This window comes from Ictidomys tridecemlineatus, chromosome 13 (genome assembly GCF_052094955.1).
Source record: "Ictidomys tridecemlineatus isolate mIctTri1 chromosome 13, mIctTri1.hap1, whole genome shotgun sequence".
NCBI lineage: Eukaryota > Metazoa > Chordata > Mammalia > Rodentia > Sciuridae > Ictidomys > Ictidomys tridecemlineatus.
Genome location: NC_135489.1, coordinates 76,851,031 through 76,866,717, shown reverse-complemented (window position 1 = coordinate 76,866,717; position 15,687 = coordinate 76,851,031). Strand labels below are relative to the sequence as shown.

The following is a 15,687-nucleotide window of genomic DNA, read 5'->3' as shown; positions in this document are numbered from 1 at the left end:
AAAATACTTAAAACTCTCCTCACTCTCCTCCCTTAAACCTTTCAAGTGCCCCCTTCACCTCTCAGATAAAGCTCAGATCCATCGGGCCTAACCAGTGACCTACAAATCCTTCCTCTCCCTCTGCCCTTCCAAATGTCCCTTTCTTCTCTATTACTAGGTTAATTTGTAGGTCATTTTGAAGACTCCACTCGGGCTTTTCTGCTGGGATCCACCATCTGAGGGCAATACACTCCTTCTTCCCTGCCCTTATCCCTACCCCATGCTCCAGAGCTCTTTGTGTGTGTTGACCTCTAGAGGAAACAGTTGATTATACCTTTGTTAGTGCATCAAGCCCCTGAGCTATGATAACTTGCTACCAAGGACCATGCCTATTTCCTGTGAAAACTTCGTACTCAACACCCAACACAGCTCCTGGCCCATAGCATGTGCTGAATCAATATTGGGAAAGAAAGAATGAGAAATGTTTGAACAGATACATAGATGGATGAATGATGGATAGATATGGATGGATGAATGGATAGATGGATTGACAGTTTAATGGATAGTGGATGGAAAAATGAATTAATCAACTGATGGTGCTTAAGTAACCTGAGGAGTAAAAAAAAAAAAAAATAAGACTCCTTCTTGTTTGCACCCCACCAACTAGTTCAGTCTCTAGTATAGTACATCTGATCCCCCAAAGAACTTCAAGGCCTGAGAGGTGAGCAGAAAAATAATAGGAGTTTCCATATGGCATGGTAGACAGGGATGTCCTACAGCAGAAGCTTAACACAAAAGATCCCAGGAAGGAGAGGAGAGCATCCCCCACCAATGAGAATGAAGTGGCTTACAGTGTTGCCACAGGCATCCAACCAATTGTGAAGGCTTTTCTTACCTATAAGTCAGGCAAATGGCAAGGAACTATATGAATCCACTTCTCTTTCTGGGGTTTCTACTGGACACAGAATAAGTGAGAATAAGCCAGGTTATTTCCCATCACACTAAGATATGCATTCTTATATATAATCTGTTATATATATGCATTCTTATATATAACACAATGCTGTTGCCTCTGAGTACACTCTTAGGATAACAATCTAGAAGCAAAATTACCGATTTTAAAAGCATGGAGATTTTGAAGGCTGTTAATAAAAATGACCATATTCGTCTTTAGGAAAGCTGTACTCATGTGCAATCTCATCTATATTATATGAATAGTTATTTCTCCATGCTCCTACTAGCACTACAGAATCTATTTTTAAACCTCCACCAGTTTGATAAGCAAAACTAGGATTCCCATTGTTTTATTTTGCATCTCTTCAATAACTACTGGAGTTGACACTTTTCATAAGGAGGACCATTCTGTGAACCTCATATTAATTTGCTTTGCCTGCCTCCCTATTGGTTTTCTCATCCTATATTACTGATTTGTAAAGGTATTTTAATCTATCGACATCATTAACCTCTTACCATACAGTGCAAATACTTTTTTTCTGTCTCGTAAGAAATAACTACTCTGCTCACTCCAAGTTTGGAAGTGGATTAATAAAACTTCGTTAAGAACTTAGTTCAAGGTCCTATGCCAAGTGCTCCTGGGTGGGCAGGGATGAATACGACATGTCACTTGACCACAAGAAGCCTGCAATGAGAAAGCCCAATGAGTTCAGGGCAAGCGTACAGAGCTCTGTGATGTGAGCCATGGGAAGTGAGGCCAGCCAGGGAGGGTCTCGATGCCCAGACTTCCTCACAATGCTGTTGTTCCTCTCTCCTGGCTAGGGCCATGCAAGAGCCTTTGTCTCTTTGCCATCCTGATATGTGTGCCTGCTCTGTATGTCCCATTCTTTTATGATGGCTGTTTTTGGTCTGAATTGATTAGCCTTTCTGGGTGGGAGCCATCTGCTGTCTGTCAGGAACCTTATCTCACCAGCATGTTGATTTCAATAAAATGTTATGGCACTTCGAGTCTGCTGGGGAGTTCAATGCGATGAGTCTCACGTGTCTAAATCAGATCTGAATTCAAAGCCAGTTAATGCTGTTCCCCTGCTGTCTTCTCTCTTGGTCAACAGCGAGGTGAACCATGGTAGGTATTATCTTGAGCTTCCCAGAACTCTCTGTGTCAGCTTCTTTCTTCTTGGTCATGGGACAGAGCACTTGACTCTATTTCTATCCATAACTTTATATTGTGCATATGAATCTGTTTACCCCCTCACCTTCTCACCATGACCCTCAAGGTGAGCTTTTTGTAGGGCAGGGTCTAAGTGTTGTGTGTTACTCTGCCCTGTACCAATGAAATCTAGCACTCACAGTATAGGGATTGACACAGGATAAGCTTATGACTCAAGAGGGCTTATGAATGAGAGATGCTGTCTTTCTACTGCAGAGACTGGGGATGCATATTTGGAGCTATTGGTGGACATCTTTCCTGGCACATAGAAAAAGCAAGCAGAGACCAGCAAAGATGAAAGAGAGTTTTCTAGAGGTGTGGAGCCCTCTACATCTCTTCCTTCAGACCTAGAAGCTACTCAATTCCTTCTCAGGTACGCATGTCTTTATGTTTCTTTTTGCTTAAGCTAATGTGAGTGGAGTTTCTGTCTCCTGCATTACAGTGACTCCTGAGTATAAAACATCATAACCATTCTGGTTGCCCAAACCAGGAATGTAGAAATTATCCTCACTTTTTCCCCCTCTCTAACCTCCACATCTAATCAATCACCAAAACCTCTTGATTTTACCTTTAAAATCTCTTTTCCGTTATTTGACTCTCCTCTCTAGATATCTTCTGGATCATACAACAGCTTCCTCACCAGTTGAGGATCTTGACTCCTCCCAAGTCTATCTTCCAAAATGCTACCAAGGTGGTCTTTCTAAAATCCACCTTTACTTCTAAAATTTCAGAAGCTGTCCACTTTGCTTATGAGACAAATCCAAACTCGGAAGCATAAGATACTGGTCAAAGCGACCTCTTCGGTCCCAACTCCCAGTGAACCCCCTCTTCTACCTCATACCTGTTCTTTCCCTTGGCTAGAAGGCCTGCCCACCTTGCTCACCTGGTTACTGTCCTGTCTTCCAAGAGGGAGTCATATAACACTTCCTTTGCAAAGTGTTCCCAGCCTAGCCCCTGACAACATGTCATGACCTTCCTTTGGGAATTCATGACACATTGGTATTTGAGTTAATGACAGAGAGAACATGTCATAGTGCAGTGAAGAGGAGGGGCCCTGACCTCAGTCCGAGTCCTGGCTCATGCTTACCAGCTAGGAGAACCTGAACAGGCAGCCAGTCCTTCTTGGTGGTAAACGGGGGAAAGAAATGAGGATAGCTGTAAAAATCAAATGCAAAGACTAGGTAAAAATTTTAGGTAGAATATAGCATATTCTTAATACAGCTCTAATTGTCCTATTTATAATTTTATATTGTGTATAGGAATCTGTTTACCCTCTGAGTTGCTTTCTCACCCAGCCCTCAGTGGAAGCTCTTTGAGGGACTGAGTGTTCTATCTTACTCTGCCCTATATCCATGAAACCTAGCACGGTGTCTGGCACACAGTAGGCACACAATGAAAATTTGTTTAATTGTTCTGCTCATCTCTCTGCAGCCACTTCCTCACTGTGGGTCTTGCTGGAGCAGGAGGGCCCTGCTATGATTCCCCCATTACTACTGGATCCTAGTGGCTGAAAGTGACTCGTGATGGAGTCTCCACAGGAAATAGTTCAGCAGTAACAGCCATGAGTCAACGAGACTCACAGAGGATACACTATCACTATCGGTGCCCTGATACAGCAATACCATTAATTGTCCAAAATCTCTTTGCCAGCTCTTCTTTGATAATTACACTGTATCTTATCAGTTCCAACTCTCAGGGAAGTTGAGATTCCTCATCTGTAACTTCATCCTAAGACACCTGCACCAGCTGATAATGCCATTGCCCTTGCCAGAACTTGGTTTGGGGATAGGCAAATCATCCTAAATGCCAGAGAGAGGAAAGCCCTCTGTGGAGATTTTGGGAAGGATTTCTTTGTCCTTAAAAAAATATACAAGGCTGGGTGCCATGGCACATGCCTATAATCCTAGCGGTTTGGGAGGCTGAGGCAGGAAGATCACGAATTCAAAACTGGTCTCAGCAACTTAGTGAGGCTCCAGGAACTCAGCAAGACCTTGTCTCTAAGAAAATATTTAAAAAGCACTGGGATGTGGCTCAGTGGTTAAGCACCCCTGATTCAATCTCCAGTACCAAAAATAAATGAAATTTTTAAAATAAAAATGAACAAGGGAAAAGGCAATCCCTTTCCTTCTACTCAACATTATTACATCTACAAAAGATACCTTGAATGGAGACACCACTAGCTCATAAGCACAAGGGAAGCCTAGTAAGAGGACAAGAGAGAAAGGGAAGAATATGAGTCCCCAATGGCATTGTCAAGCCACAGAGCTTGCAGACCCTGGAGCAGCCCTGCTGCTGAGCTTCTTACAAACTAAGAGAACAAATTTATCTTATTGTCTAAGTCAGTCAAGGCAGAGATCTCTGCTCTTTAGAGCCAGACACATCTGAAAAGATTTGCCTAGTTTTACAGCCCTTCTCTCAAGAAGCCCTCGCCCATCCCCTTGAGGTCCCCTCACACTCTCACTGCACACCCCTTTCACTCACAGTGCACGATTCACCTTTCACTTCTTTCTGGATAGCTTTTCCTAACCTTCTGAATTTCGATTCATCCTCCCTGAGGCCTGGATCTGACCACGAGCACGGTTTCTCTTAGAAGTCTTACCTGATTCTTCTGAGAACAACTTGAATAAACCCACCACCCTGACATTTCTCTTCTGAACTCCACTGGCACTTTGTGCACATTTTAATTCACTTTTAGTTGTAATTATTGACTTTGTTGCTAGTGACAATGACGGTCCCTCAAGGAAGAGCACTGAGTCTTGTTCTCTGGTGTTCCTCGATCTTAGCACAGTGCCTGGACAGGAACGTAATAAGTGTTCAATTCATGAAGGACAGATGGTGGATACATGGTAGATGCAAGGATAGTGGATGCACAGTCTCTACCACTAGTAGGCTTACAAACTCATCAGTGAAACTAGAAGATGAACAGACTATGGAATGAAAATGAATGATGTCACACTGTATGGTGCAGATTTCCTAATAATTAAAGAAATAGATACTCATATAATGTTAAGGTATCATTACATGATATTAAATTGATCCAAACAAATAAAATGTAGAAAATCTGACTAGGTGGACCATGGAGAAATAGCATCCCTATAACTGTCAGTAGCATTGTAAATTGGTTCAATCTGTCTGGAGAGCAATAGGGAAATATGGAACAAAAACTATAAAACCATTCATATCTTTTGACACTATAATTCTTTAAAAGGAATATACCCTGAAGAAATAACCCAAGTCTCCCCTCCACACACACACAGAAGCAATTAAATGAAGACATTTATAGCTACATAGAGGAAAAACAGCAACAATCTAACCTCTAATGGACAGCAAAGCTAAGCAGATTATGGTATTTTAGGTAGGAGTGAAAACTCACAATGTCCACATATAATAGCATAAATAAAATTGGGATAAATAAAAATACATAAAATAGCAACTGCAGACATGAACACTACATAAAATTTCATTTAGAAATCTTTGCCTGAATATTACAATAGATATTAAACAGAAATAAGAAATTGTATAATGTTCACTTGTTGCTTGTATTCTCATAGAATTCATCCTCCAACATCTGCCATTCATATCTTACTTAGATGTCCACAGTACATACATCTCTGCTCTCCAAGTCCTATCAGCATAATGTTGTCAGTATGCCGAATCAGCCCGATTTCTTGTAGGAGGAAGAGATAATCAAATTTCTTTGTGAACTAAATTATGACACAGAGATGGAGAACTAGAACAATAAAGTATACTGCAATCCTTACCAGGTGAAAGAAAATTGTGCCTTCTTATTGGGACTAAATATTTGAAAAGTGCCAGCCATATAGATAGCTGCAGATCAAGTGTCAAACACTAGGTTATTTGCTCCAGAGAGGTGGCTGTATCTAGAATCACATTTGTAATAATCTATAGCCTTTCACCAAAATAGCTCCACTTTCCACTCTGAATAAATAAGTGATTAAAATGACATGGTGATAGTACACCTGCATCTTTCAAGACTTCTATGGCTGTAATGATTCCCACCATGGAATGGGTTTGGGGTTCATGAGCCAACTCTAATGTCAAAAAATATGTCATTTGATCTTTGAAAGATGCCCTGACCAGTGGCTCACAGTTGGATATTGGATCCCCAAGAATTATCTCAGAATCCATTAAAAAAATATTGAAAGTACAGAAGTCTCCTTTTCCCCAAGCAATCCTTACTAGATCTCTTAGAAGACAGCCAGGAGGAGAATTTGTAATATATGCATGCGATATAATTTCAGGGTCCTTCCTCAAAGGTATCTGGTATCTTTCATGAGCTCTGGGCCTGTGGCTCAAGTTTAGAAATTGAATGCAGACCAATGATCCTCTTTATTTGGTGACTCACCTTGTAGCAGCCAGGAAGCGATGAGAGAGAAAGAGGCTGGGGTTCCGACAGTCCCTTCAAGGGCAGACACTCATGACCCAATTTCCTCCCACTAGATCTCACCTCTGAATGAATGGTCCCATCACCTCTCAATAGAACCACAGGCTGAGCAACAAGCCCTTATCCCATGGGCCTTTGGGGATCATTTAAGTCCTAAACTATAATGCTCACATTAACCCAAAGAGACAGGTTCTCTTATTCCGACCTCCAGCTGGATTTCCATAAGGAAACTGAGGTTAAGAAAAGATAAATAAGTCATACAAGACCTGAACCCAGTTGGTTGACTAAATGCTCTTAGGGCTTGATTCATTTAGATTTATTTAAGTGATAATTAGTGCCTCATAGATTCTTATGTGATTAATCCAGGCTAAAAGTATACATAAAGGCTGGCAGTCGTGTTGGAAGAAAAGACAGAAAATTCTTCTTGAGAAAATGACACTCTTGTGTGCACACCTGAACCCTGAGAAAGAGAGAAAGAGATGGTGGCAAGATCCTGGTGTCCCTAAGCCCTAAGAGTCCAGTCAACTAGAGAGAATAGAGAATAATTCTTCCCTCTCAGAGCAGTTGTGTGGCTCCTCCATGAATGTGAGTAAACCTTATCAAAACTTTAAAAATAAGGAAATCAAGGTTTTTTTTTTTTTTTTTTTTGCCTATGAGCTTCTGAGGAATGAAAACCCTGTTTATTCATAGTCTCACCTGCACTGTTGACACCATCAGCATGGGATGCACCAGGTCCACCTGGACAAGGGCCCATCCCACCTGAAAGCATGGCACATTCTGTGGTCAGGTTTACCTTGCCGGAAACCTGTATAGGCCATCTGTCTGTCTCTCGTGCTTGGTCCCTTCCCTGAGCCTAAGTCCTGAAGCCATGGGTGTGGAGCCCCCTGCATTCCTCTGCCACCCCAACATTCCTGTGCAGAGAGGGGACCTCTTGGGCATCCTCAGAGGATCCTTGTGGGCAAAATTGCCTATTCTGCCATTTTGTAGGCTGCCACCCCTGCCCCCAGAGTTGCTCTAATCCTAAAAAGAGGCAGCCAGGTGTGCGCACAGATAGGACCCCTTCCTCTCCCATTTTATCCAGAAGGATGGAATGAAATTAGATAGAAAAATGTTCAGGGGGTACAGCAAAGCCACCAGCAAACAGAAGTAAAACAAGACAGAGAATACCAATGTCACATTGTATAGTCATCTGCTTCCCAGGCTGGCACACACTGTAGATATTCATGGCCAGACTGGCCAACAATATCAATCCCATTTGACAGACAGGAAAAGGAGCAGAATGGAAGACCCTGGGCTGAGCTGGGGCCAGAGCCCCCCACCTCCGAATTCTCACCCAATCTCCTCTCCTGTGAGCCTTGGGATCTCTCTAGCAACTCATGAGAGCCTACACCACACCTTGTTCCAAAGCAAAGGACACACCAGGCCTGATGCTGGACAGGAGCCACTGGACTTGAGTTCTGAGTGCAACTCTTCCTTCATTGGAGTAGCCCTTTCCTTTCTTCATCCAAGGGACTTCATTCACCCCTGGCAAGAACCTGGCACTATTTGTGTCCTGTGAGAAAACAGCTTAACAGGACCACAAACGCACCTCTGAGAAATCTCTGCCTGGAGAGCCCAGAGATCTCATGTCTTCTGTTCTGCAAGGACTTTGTGTGGCCCGCACTTGAATGGAAGAGGTGACCATTCACTCTGTCTCTTCTGTGTTAGAATGGTCAGGGACACCGTCAATCTTCTAAATCTCTGGGGAGTTAGGGAAATGGGTTCACTGTCACTGGAGGGTCACTGTCACTGGGGGGGGGGTGTTACTGTCACTGTCACCCATTAGAGTCATTCAAGTCTTTAACTAAATCCTCTTCCAGGAGGACATAATGCAGAATCATCAGGCTGGTCTGGGCTGAGCACGGCCGCTGCAAGCACGCCAGCCCCATTTCATCTGGCTTCAATCTGCCGCGGATGCAGCTCTGCCTTCTTAAGTGGACGCAACCGTACTACAGGTTTCTGTGGTGATGTGGGACAGCAACAAAGCTCCATTTTACATTCTTAAATATTCATAAGGAGCTTTGCAGCATTAATATCTTAGATGGCTTACAAGAACACTTAAATACCGGGTCTTCGCTCCCCTCTCCTTGCCCCAAAAGTCCCAATCTGTTCTAATTTGTGTAATGCATTGGGCCATTTTAATAATTGTCCAGGGATTTATTTAGTGGTTCTGCTGCCCTGTTGCATAGGGTGTAATTATGACCCCGGCTTCTCTTATCATGCGCTAATCCTGCTTGTTTCACCAGCAGAGAAGCAAAGATTGGAATGGGCAAGCGCAGGCAGGGCTAATGCGGAAGAGCTAAGTCATGGCCCAGCCACCCTCTGCCCCTTCCCTCTCTCCTCTGCTGCTACAGAATGGGGAATGAGCAGCCATGTCCATGTCTGGAGGATGTTTTTAATTAAGAGTGTGTTTTAGCAGATTCAAAGATTGGGAGACCAGGAGCATCAGTGAGTATCCAAACAATAAACTTTTGGCACACACCACTTGGAGACGGTGGCTTCGAGATGTGTGTTACCCTAAGGTGGTCTGAAACTCTTCTTGGTGTGATTTTGCATAAAAGCAAAATGGACTAAAAGCTGCCAGTTGTGACTGAGAAGGGAGGGGGATTCTTGATATTGTAGAACTTGTGGAAATTTTCTGATGGTTCAAACATCAAGGAACTTGAGAAATGGTGAAATGAAACTGCTGTATAATCAGGTATTCTAAAGAAACACAATTATGGAAGGTCACATGGGAGCAGGAATGACATTATTTTGTGAGAGTCAACAATTTGCCTAATTACCTCTTGATTTCAGACCTAAACTAGGAGTCTTAAGCTTGGGGCAAGCAAGAGGGGTGGGGGGACTGGGTTGTTGTTGAAGAGCACGACATGTAGAAGCCAGTTCCATGCACCGAAGAATCTGAGCAGCAACATGCTGGGCCAGAGCCGTGAAGCTTACAGAACTCCAACCCTGAATCATTTCAGCAGGGAGATAAGCCAAATACACACAAAAGAGCATGAGACCCTTTAGAGGTGGATGTATAAACACATGCAAATAAATATAAAGCTGATTACAAATATCTCTACTCTTCCTGGACATCATTGTCTCCAACTGCCAGCCTTTCAAGGCAACACTCCTATAGTCTAATTCAAGTTCAAAGCTCTGAAACTGGCAAAATTATGAGCTATCCTGGAGCTGCCATCAATCCTATCCTGTCTCTCCAACCAGGACTGCTTCCTTGACCTGGAATAGTGCTGGCTTTTCATGGAGGCAATAAGGTCAGCCCCAGTTGATGCCTGGGGTAGTGAAGTCCTGTCCCCAGAAGCACTGGTCAGAGGAGGCTGCTGGCAGGGGTGAGATCTGAATGGATCTGATCTGGGTTAGTGAGAAGGGGCATTTGGAAATAGAATCAGGATAGGATTAGGGGAGAAAAAAGACAATCTGTTTTTAGGATGACTCACTGGTTTGCCTGTTGGGGATAATTTTTCCTAAGAACATGTAGGAGATATGGCTGGAAAGAAAGACTGAGGCCCGTCTCCATCTTCTCATCTCCTAAGACCTCAGGGGTCTCCCGCTGCAGTTGGGACGTGGCCTCACCTTGTAGACAGATGCCTCAAGCAGACTGCGGAGATGGCTTTCCCATGCAGCCCTGCTAGCACTTAATTAATCTCAGCATCCATCTCCATCTCATTCACACAAGATTCTGTGACCGTGAGGATGCCAGTGGCTTCCACAACAGGCTCCCACAGGCTCCTTGATATCCCAACACGAGGCTCCCAGACGCTCCTAATCAGGACATGATTTACAACTCTTGGAACAGTTACGTAAATTTCCATAAACATCAGCAAATGCCTCAACATCACATTCCGGGAATGCAAGAGGGGGAGCAAAGTGGGGTGCTGGGGGTGGGAGGCGATGAGGTAGTTCCATGCACTGGCGCCACCCCAGCTTCCCCAACTTCAGGGCACAGAAGCTAAATTGGACTAATCGTGAGCAGCTCTTCCTCTGCTGAGCACCTGAGCTCTAATTACATGCCTGGTTAATTCGGTAATGTACATACATGGCTGAGCTGCGCGGGCTCTCTTTCTCCACTGGGTGGCCACCAGCCATAGATTGCATCTGTAAGTCTTGGAGTTCATTATCCTGCTAATGCTGCCTTCTTTCTTAGATCATTAGAAAGAAACTTGACCTGACCTGTGAACTCTGAAATTGATTGTTGCCTTGAAACAGTCAATAGCCCATTTTCTAATCGATACATAGAATAATTTTATACATATTTAAATTATATATTAACTTTAATGCTTGTTAAATTTATCTCCCACTCTCCTCCTGTGCTTCTTTTACATTCTCTCAAACTCGGGCAGGTATATTTACCATTGGGTGGGAGGAAAAGGGGGGACCTAGGCCAAGATCAAGTAAAGGAGGAAAGGGAGTCCCAGGGCAGAGCCTGAGGGAGCAGAGGACCAGGTCCTGAGTGTGTGTGTCTCTCTCTCTGTGTGTGTGTGTGTGTGTGTGTGTGTGTGTGTGTGTGTGAGAGAGAGAGAGAGAGAGAGAGAGAGAGAGAGAGAGAGAGAGAGAGAGAATGTGCATATGTATTTGCCATGCGCATGAAAGCATATGTGCATCTGTGAATATGCACATGCGTTGTATGTCATAAAATATTCACATATCATGTATATGAGAGTATGTGTAGATATGAATGATGTGCATGGATGTATGATGAGTGTGTGTGTGTGTGTGTGTGTGTGTGTGTGTGTATGTCGTAGCTGGGAATATATGTATGAATCTGTGTGTTTTCTCTCCCATGAATTCTCTCTCCCAACTTGTCAGTCTGTCCAGACACCTTGCCTGACCTCTGATATTGAGAATTAGACCTTGTTTCTCCCCCTAGTGCACATTAAATGACTGTTGATGCAGCACTTTTGCCTGAAAAGGCAGGATTCAGAACATTATGGTTATCCTGAGTGTGGCTTGAAATTTCCAGCACGGAAAAGGGTCTCCAAAGCCCTATCTATCTGAAAAGAAAACCAGAACTGCTAATGGTCTCTAAAGCAGAGGTTCTTAACCTAGTGTTCATAAACCCCAAAACCCCTGTGGATCAATGAATCCCTTGAAATTGAAAACTCTGTGTGCGTGCATGTGTGTGTGCGTGCGTGCGTGCGTGTGTGTGTGTGTGTGTGTGTGTGTGTGGTGTACAGGGAGAATCTTCCTTGAATTCATTAGATTTTCAAAAGGTTTGACTGTGGATGACAGAGTCAATGCAAAATAGATGGTGGTGTGTCAGGGCAAGGGTGACCTTCTGTTCCCTCAGTATCTAGGACTTTCCAACACAAACAGCCCCAGCTCCCCTCCCTTTGCTTCCATCTGGGGCAGTGTTCAACCTTGTGCCAGGAACAAGAGCTTAAGAGAGTCACTCACACTCAGAGAAGAGCAGCCTCAAGCAACCTTTCCACAGGCTCCAAGTTTCGAATCAGCATGCAGATGCCACATCTTCTGGCCCAGACCTTCCAGAGTGCGGGCACTCCCCAGACTGACATTAGCTGCTCATCCCTGTGGGTGGGATGTAAATGACTGTAACCAAACCTGATGGAAAGCAATACCTTCTACCCCAGTTGTTTTACTTCCAAGAATCTATCCTAAGGAAGTAATCATATACAAAGATGTGTGCTCAAAGATGTTCGTCAGAGCATTCACACCAAAGCAAATGACTGAAAATAAGCTGCTAGAAGCAGCATTAGCGAAATAGCTAAAGAAAAGCCCTGAACCACTGCTGGCTCTTCCCCTGGAACTTATTTGCTTGCTCACCAGTCATTAAACTGCATGTTACATTTAGGAACTATGTAATTAGATGAACTCTCACTAATTTTAATTGCTCAACTTCTACTTACAAAATATGTTTAAAAGAAGTTTTTTTAATGACATGGGGAAAATGCTCGAAGTACAATTATACTGGAAAAGCCAGATATGGTGGGATTTAAAGTTTTTAATGCATCTAGAAACAATTAAAATCAAAGTACAAAATAATAATAATAATTATCTGAGGTGAAGTGATTTTTGTGGACTTTTCATACATTTTCATACATTTTTGTACTTCCCCAATTCTTGTTATCAGCATACACTAACTTGACTTTTTAACATTCAGTTAAAAAAAAAATCTCTGCTTTTCAATTCATCAACCAATGTCTTCCCTACTCCCAGACCCCAAATGCATGGATTCTGTATTTCTGTCTCCCTCCTTCTCGGGAGCAGTATGAAGAAACTAAAATGCCTCACCAAGACTGGATTCGACCTCAGTGGTCCTTGTAATAAAAGCAAAACTGTACTCACCTCTCCTATTCTTTCCCATTTCCACATTCATTGCTGACTCCCAGAATCCTGTCAGGCCATCTGCTTTAACTTATTCCCCTCTCCTCTGTTCAAGAACATTCCAGTCCCTCATTTACAAATAAACATCCTGTTTGTATGAAAGAGCACCCCCTGGGTTGCATCTTCCATGGGAAAGCAAGAGGAGGAGGTTGGGCAGGAGGGAGAACAGAGGACGTGGGTGAGGAGGAGGCCGGCTTCCTTGGGTGTGCTGCCAGCTGCTTCCCACTTTCCTGGGAAGATCAAGGTCATCTCACATGCACTGCCCTGACTTCCTTCCTTCTGCCTCAGACACTCCCTGCATCGTTATCATCCATCCTTTCATCCTTCCTCCCGTCTCAAGGAAGATGTATCCTTCTACTTTGCTAAGGTGCACCTTCCACCTGGACTATTGATCCCATCCCTTTCCATCTCCTTCCAGGCCTTTGCTAGATCAATCATCCCCAAGCTCTCTGGTATCTGCCATCTCTACCTCCCTGGAAGCTCTTTCCCCTTCTGTAGAGTCCAACTGTGCAGATTTCAATCCCTTCTCTGCTCCTTGGGAGCTGGGCAGGCTGCCGACCCTCCCTCTGCCTCAATCTCCATGTCTGGAAACTGGAATTATTAAGGCACTTACCACACAGATACCTGGATGAAATGAGATACCCCCATAAAACCCTCAGCACAGGGATGTCACAGCAAACCCTAACTACTTTTGTTATGTTTATGGTCCTAAAGTGGGCTCAACTTGCTCCATCTTGAAAATGCCTTTCCTGGCCCATTTCCCCACTCTTCTAACACCCTCAATCACTCCTTCCTGTCAGGGGAAACTTTTTCATTGCCTGGAACGTTTCAGCTTCAATCAGATCTCAATACCTTGTCATCTGGGTGTCACTTCTCCACTAATCAGACTGCTTACTCTGACATTGCCAATGGCGGCCCCCTGCCATGATGAGCACCTCCTCCCAAACTGTGGTCTCCTGGGCTTCCTGACGCTGTCCAGCCCTTCCCATGAGTGACCCTGCTCAGGCCACAGCTCCAGCCATTGTCCACACAATGATCACTTCCACTGAGCACTGCATTAGAAAGGGACTTTTTCTTTTTAAGCAGGAAAGAAGAGGGTGCAAATAAACAGCTGCTGAAGGGGAAACAGACAGTGTCCACCAGAAGAAGGGAAGGAGAAGGGGGAAGGGAGGGGCGCTCAGGGCTGACTTCACATACAGACTGGCACTGGAGTGATTTCCCAGGGCTCTTGATTGGCTATGGGTGCTGCCCTTGGAGAGTCCTCGCTCTAGCTTAGGGCTTGAATTCCTGTTTGATTTTTCTCTGTTTCTCTTCTCCTTTTTTGATGTAATTTAGATGTGTGGCTCCCAAGGGGATGTGGAAATGAACAGGAACAAGCTAAGCCTTCGGGGGGCTACCAAGACCCCAGCTCCACCAATGACTGTAAGATACTCTTCCTCTCCGTGCACTGCACCCGTGAGTCCAGGCCATGATTCCAGTCCTGAAGGGTTGTGGGAAGTACTGTGGCCAGTGGTTAGTTTTCCACTCTTTTCCTTATTTGGACTCAGTTTCTTCATCTGTGAAATGGGGGTGACCGCGTGGATGAGCTCTGCATGTAAATTCCCTTTGGCATTTACTCTGCTTTTGAAGAGTTGGATGCTGTTCTCTGACTGACTGAGGAACTGACTCCTGATGAGACTTTAGAGGTCAATAAATAATCCTCCTCTTCTGATGACTCAGAAGAGCTGAGCCCAGCAGAGAAAGAACTGGCTTCAGTGTTGTCAGACTGCAAGATGCAGGCTCAGATCCACCACAAAAGTGGACTTGCTAACTTGTCATCACAGAAACACAGCCTCCCTCCTCTTTGGGACACCAGCCTCTCTTCCTATATACTGCATGCAGGAGGCTGCACTCCTGCTTCTTTCCCAAGCAATGACAGTAGGATGGGGGCTCAGGACAGTCCTGAAGATTCCCAGCTGGGGAGGAAGGAGTCAGAGCTGAGGTCCACATTTCTTGCCACTGCACTGAGACAACCACATGTGTAACAGGGAGCGATGCCTATGATCCAAGCAGTGACAGAGGGCAAATTACCTAGGGCCTGTTTCTGCATGGGGTACACATTGAAAGACTCGACCCAGAAACTCTTGGGTCAAGCAGATTGCCTTCCCTACTAAGAGTGGCCTTACCTGATCAACAAGACTTGACAGAACAAAACGGCTGACCATGGAGCTGGGATCTTGGTCTTTCCTGATTCCAATATAGACCAAAACAGGGGCTCTCCTGTGTCTCAGGCCTGTTGACTCTCCACCTGGAATTTACACTATCCACTCTCCTGGGTCTCCATCCTGCCAACTGCATGCAGACCTTGAGACTTTTCAGCTTTTACAGTTGCACGCCAATTTCTGGTAAGAAACACACACACGCACACACACACACACACACACACACACACACACACACACACACACACACACCTGATTCTGCATTGGTTCTATTTCTCTGAAGGACCCTGACTAATATAGTCACTTCAGCTAACATTTTAATGGTTTGCAGTTTTCATTCAGATGAGGTTAAATGGAGGTTCTGGCTAGCTTCCCTGCAATTGAGAGTACTGAAATTTTGACAGGATGGCAATGAACCACTGGCTACCAGGAGGTTAGAGGAGGCCACCAAAATGAGATTCCAGGGAGAAAGAGGGATGACAGTCATGGGATTGTCAGGGAGGGACACAGAGAGGGTACACTCAGCCCTCTAGTCTGGAAGCATCCATGGG

General features: G+C 44.4%; 1 long non-coding RNA gene across 1 annotated transcript; it reads right to left on the bottom strand.

Annotated features, from left to right (window-relative positions):
- Window positions 1-892: 892 nt before the first annotated feature.
- On the bottom strand, window positions 893-12,953 carry LOC144370176 (uncharacterized). Its single transcript, XR_013430092.1, has 3 exons — window positions 12,897-12,953; window positions 3,231-3,298; window positions 893-934 (listed from the first exon to the last, which is right to left on the bottom strand). It is a non-coding gene; the product is annotated as an uncharacterized LOC144370176 (long non-coding RNA).
- Between the last annotated feature and the right edge of the window lie 2,734 nt (window positions 12,954-15,687).